Source organism: Pelophylax lessonae, assembly GCF_965119305.1.
Source record: "Pelophylax lessonae genome assembly, chromosome: 4".
NCBI lineage: Eukaryota > Metazoa > Chordata > Amphibia > Anura > Ranidae > Pelophylax > Pelophylax lessonae.
Window position 1 is genome coordinate 594,349,506 of NC_138771.1, and position 6,041 is coordinate 594,355,546.

A 6,041-nucleotide genomic window follows, 5' to 3' on the forward strand; every position below is an offset into this window, starting at 1 on the left:
CATCTTCATCTTGACAATACCCCACAGATTCTATGGGGTTTAGGTCAGGTGTTTGCTGGCCAGTCAAGCACATATCACGATCATTAAAACAGGTATTGGAAGTGTGGGTAGGTGCCAAGTCCTGCTGGAAAATGAAATCAGCATTTCTGTAAAGCTGGTCAGCAGAGGGAAGCATGAAGTGCTCTATCATTTCACTAGGAATATGTTCCCTGTTCCTCCCTAAAATCAGGGGGGTAACCTGTTCCCAAAGGTGAGCTTCTTTAACCGGTTGCCGACCGCCGCACGACTATATACTGCGGCGGTCAGCCCCGGCCAGGCAGAGTGACGTATCGGTACGTCACTCGCCTGTCACTGACTTGCGAGCCTATAGCGAGCGGGCGCGCGCCCGCCGAGGCGCGCGCCCGCCGCGGCTCGTTCACAGGCAAGTCAGTGCGTGTGACCGGCGGACTCGATGTCCGCCGGCCACACTACGATCGCTCCTGTGAAGGGAGAAAGACAGAGCAGCTTGTGTAAACAAGCTGCCTGTCAGTTCTCCCTGTGTAAAAGTAAAGATCTGACCGTTCTACTATGTAGAACGGTTGATCTTTGCTTTTACACCAATAGCAATGTCCCTACACAGTAGAAAGCACGCCCCTAGGACACACTTAACCCCTCCCTTCCCAATAAAGTTAACCCCTTCCCTGCCAGTGTCATTTTTGCAGTAACAGTGCATATGTATAGCACTGATTACTGCAGTAATGTCACTGGTAACCCCAAAAGTGTCAAAAATGTCAGTCAAGGGTCCGATCTGTCCGCCGCAATGTCGCAGTACCGAAAAAAAAATCGCAGATCGCCGCCATTACGCGTTAAAAAAAAAAACACCAAAAATGACAAAAATCTTTCTCTTTGTTAGTAAACGCGATAACTTTTGCGCAAACCAATCAAAATACGCTTTTTGCGATTTTTTTTACCAAACATAGGTAGCATAAAACAAATTGGCCGAAAAATGTTAAAAAATTTTGATTTTTACTTTTTTTTTTGGGGAATTTCATATAAAAAAATGTGAAAAATATTGTTATTTTTGCAAAATTTACGCTCTTTTTTTGTTTATAGCGCGTGATCAAAAAATCGCACAGGTGATCAAATACCACCAAAAGAAAGCTCTGTTTGTGGGAAAAAAAGGACGCCAAATTCGTTTAGGTACAGCGACGCACGACCGCGCAATTGTCCGTTAAAGTCACGCAGTAAAAAATCGCAAAAAAACCCCTGGTCCTTTAGCAGCCAAATCCTCCGGGGCTTAAGTGGTTAAGGCTCATGCATGCTGGGCGTTTGACAAGCTCTTCTCGTCTTTACTCCTGGCAGGAAGAAAATGCCATAAAAAATGTTTGCGTGTCAAGCATTTGGGCATTCATTCCATTGTCCAGAGTATATAGGCATTGAAATGAACACTCGAGCACTAAATGCATCTAGCGTTTACGTGTGTTGGGTGTTTTTTTTTTTTTTTTGGTGTGTTCTGCTAAAACGTGCCTCTCCTGAACGTGCAAGTGATGTGTGTGTGTGTGTGTGTATGTGTGTGTATATATATATATTTTTTGTCTCTAAATGCCTATAAACATCTATATGGGGACACATAAGCTAACGTGGAGGGCTGTTTAGAGGCAGGAAAAAGTCAAACACCCTTAAGGCTGCATTTACACCTCAGGGACTTCAAAGCGCCGAGGTGTGAATGACAAATCAAGTTCATTTGAATGGCACCTAAAATCCTGTGCGGCTCTGCCATGCGATAAAGTGTGCCCTGCGGTCATGGCAACTCGCATTGCGTGAAGCATGTCCCCTAAAAGTAGCTCCTGAACTTTTTTGGGGGACAAGCTTTAGACAATGCAAGTTGCTGCGATTGCAACGCGATTTAGTGAATGACAAACATGGCAGAACCGCACCGCAATTTTAGGTGTAATTCAAATGGTATCTAAAATGTGCGTTTTGCGATTTGTTATTCACACCTTGGCTCTTTTGAAGCCGTGGGCAGAATCGCGGTAAATCTGCCCTCTATTCAAAACGCCAAGGTGTGAATGCAGCCTAAAAATTGTGCTTTTGTTGCCAAGTTTGCATCGGGCCGTTAAGAGATTTTGTAAATGATCATCTTGTAAAACAACCCATTCAATTTAAAATCGAAATGAAAGGCAAAACATTTGTGTAAAGATATACATTCTCTCCCCCCCCCCCCTCTGTTCTCGGGGAGGAGAACCAGCAGCACACTGAGCTTCCCAGTGAGTGGCTGTGCAGGGGAGGCGTGTCAGGACAAGTCTGATCATTTGAGGGCACACTGCATTCCCAGCACCGCTAGAGGACTGACCATGGTGTTCCCCCCCGCCCAGGGCCGTCTTAAATTGATTGGACCCTGGGCAAACATTTTATTGGGCCTGCTCGAATTCACTTATCAACTATTTGCAGGCAGTGGGGGGCTCTAGAGGCAGCTGCTTTGGGCCCCAGAATGACTGGGCCAAGGGCAGCTTCCCCTTTTGCCCTGTTAGAGATGGCCCTGCTCCTGCCTAGTGTGGTCAGTTTTATTAGGAAAGCAGAGGGACTGGCAGGGACTCCAGTGATTTCACATAGAGGAAGCAATACAAAGGGAACAGGATACTCTAAGAAATACAGCCACCTGTGGTAAAAATAAGTCCGCAGCTACAAAAAGTGTGACTGCTGACTTTTTAAACAGCCACTCACCTGTCCCAGGATCCAGCGAGGAGCTCACCCTAGACGGTCTCACCCCCTATCATCAGTCCCTGGCACCGGCATCTCCACTATGAGCTCCCGGCTGTGACTGCTTGCGGCTTCACAGCCGGGTGCCCACTGCGCATGCGCGAGTCATGCTGCGCATTGTGAGTGGTGGATGCTCAGAACAAAAGTGGGAAGCGGCTACCTGTCAAAATCGGGCACCCGCTCCTCAAAAGTGCCAATTGTGTAAAAGGAGTGGGTAAAAGTCCTTAACCACCTCCCTACCGGCCCATAGTACATATGCGTCCTGAGTTTAAAGCTAAATACCGGTGTTATGGCAGCAGATAGCTGCCATAACCCTGGTATCTTTTTAAACTGTAGGCGATCGGCTTTCCGATAAGGGTGGTCCCAGATCACCCTCCGGGATGGCGGAAGGGGTGCCCCCCCCCCCTCCCGCCGCGTCTCGGTCCTTTTCCCCGCTTACCGGACCCGCCGGCAGCAGGGAAAACGATCGGGTCCCGGATCCTCACAGACAGGATGTCGAGTGAGGGCAAGCTTGCCCTCACTCGACTCTATTGTCTTGGAGGACCGGAGCGACGGCAAACGTCGTTGCCAAGCAACCGGCTTAAAGGTCCCTTTTTTTTTTCTTTCCATCTTTATTAGTGTACTTGTGAGATCTGAGGACTTTTTGACCCCAGATCTCACAAAAAAAAGGTCCTGTCATGCCTATTTCTATTACAAGGAATGTTTACATTCCTTGTATTAGAAATAAAAATGATCAATTTTTTTTTTTTTAAAAAACGGTGTAAAAATAAAAAATAAATAAAATAAATAGTAAAAAAAAAAAAAAATGAAAGCGTCCTGTCCCCGTTAGCTCGCGCGCGGAAGCGAACGCACACGGAAACCCCGCCCACATATGTAAACAGTGTTCAAACCACACATGTGAGGTATCGCCGCGATCGCTGGAGTGAGAGCAATAATTTGAGCCCTTGAGGTCCTCTGTAACTCTAAGATGGCAACCTGTAGAAATTTTTATAGTGTCGCCTATGGGGATTTTTAAGTACCAAAGTTCGTCGGCATTCCGTGAGCGTGCGCAGTTTTGAAGCATGACATGTTGGGTATCTATTTACTCTGCGTAACATTATCTTTCACATTATGGAAAAAATAGGGCTAACTTTACTGGATTCTTATTTTTTTAATTCAAAAAAGTGATTTTTTTTTTCCAAAAAAATTGCGTTTGGAAGACCGCTGCGCAAATACGGTGTGATAAAAAATATTACAATAATCTCCATTTTATTCTCTAGGGTCTCTGCTAAAAAAAAATATATAATATTTGGGGGTTCGAAGTAGTTTTCTAGCAAAAACAACTGATTTTAGCTTATAAACACCAAATGTCAAAAATAGGCCTAGTAGGCAAGTGGTTAAAGTGGAACTTCCCCTTTTGGGTGGAGTTCCGCTTTAAGCGGGATAGATTAATGCATATATTCACCAGCACACCATGAGTCATCAAATGTCATCCGAAACTTGTTGCAAGAAAATCACAAAGGATCAAGTGTAACATTTCAGAGCCACACAGAAACCCTTTTTCAGGCATGTGACCTCATCCTGCCTGACGAAGGGGTCCTGCGTGGCTCCCAAACGTTACATAGTGAGGTTGAAAAAAGACACCAGTCCATCCAGTTCAACCTATGAAGTGTGTGTGTTTGCTGCTAACCACACATTGAATACCCCTGTATGTTGTGGTCTAAGGTGCCCATCTATAGTTACATGTTACGTTGAACTTAATCCTTTGTGATGTGATCCTCCTGTATGTTTTGGATGACATTTGATAATCTGTGATGTGCTGGCGAATATATGCATGTCTGTGACCAGTTTCGTTTCCAGCTGGTGATCGCTGCAGCACCCGCTATTGACGAGCCCAAATCCAGGAACGTGTGCGATGGGACTATTGACATTATTTTAAGTGATATTAAACCCAAAAGCAAACCTTTTGCAGCTCACCAGTTCTTAAATGCGATTGCTGCTGTCCAAAAGTGTCTCTGTTGCTCCCTTATCTAGAGTGGAGACACCCTAATACCCCATACACATGATCTACAAAATTGTACGAAAAGTACAGCTTTCGAAAAGCGACAATCTGATTGTTGGTACAGAGCTTTCGAGAGCTGATCACATTTCACCCGGTATCGGATGGGACAAGTGCAACATTTTTCTTGTACGAATTTGTTTAATCAGTACAGTCATTTGAAAATACAATCGAAATACACAAAACATTACATCATTTAAGATTTTTATTCTGTCCCAAGAATTTTTGTAACCTTAGTGAACTTGTGTTCGATATGCGACTAGCATGCAGAAAAAAACTGGACGATCTGCCATCAGATTTTCGGCTCGTGTATGGGGCTTAATATAGTAGGAGTGTTTCTTTATCAGATCACCAGGTGAAATCAGGGGTAAAAAAAAGCTTACCTGCTTTCGGACCGCCCGCCGCAGAAATACTGCGGCAGGCTGGCCCTCCTGCGCGAACTGCCGTAGGTATACGTCAGTCGCGCACCTGCAGCACGCTCCCGACCCCCGCTCAGCAGCGGGGACTCCAATGCACAGGGCAGGCAGCTCTGATTGCCGCCTGATACCCTCAATCGTTCCCCGCTGAGAGAGAACGGTCAGCTATTGTAAACACAGCTCTGGAATGATCAGAGTGCCTGTGATCCTTCTATATGGGATCACAGGTCTCTGTGATCATTTCACAAGCCCTGCCCCCATACAGTTAGAAACACACCCCTAGGCTCACATTTAACCCTTTGATTGCCCCTGAGTTAACCCCTTCCCTGCCAGTGTCATTACAGTAACAGTGCATATTTATAGCACTGATTACTGTAGTGATGTCACTGGTCCCCCCAAAAGTGTCAAATGTCAGTTAGGGGTCCGATCTGTCCACCGCAATGTCGCAGTCCTGTAATAAATCGCAGATCACCGCCATTACTAGTAAAAAATAAAAATGACATAAATCTTTCCCGTAGTTAGTGGCCACGATAACTGTTGCGCAAACCAATCAAAATACACTTATTGTGATTTTTTTTTTTTTTTTTTTGAGACTGTTTATATAGCAGAATGTAAAAATTATTTTATTTTTATTTTTCCAGAATTGTCGCTCTTTTTTTTGTTTAACGCAAAAATAAAAATCAGAGGTGATCAAATGCCACCAAAAGAAAGCTCTATTTGTGGGGAAAAAAAGGACATCAATTTTTTTTTTTTTTTTTTTTTAAGTACAGCATCGCACGACCGCACAATTGTCCGTTAAAGTAACAGTGCCGAATTGCAAAAAATGGCCTGGTCATTAAGGGGGCAAA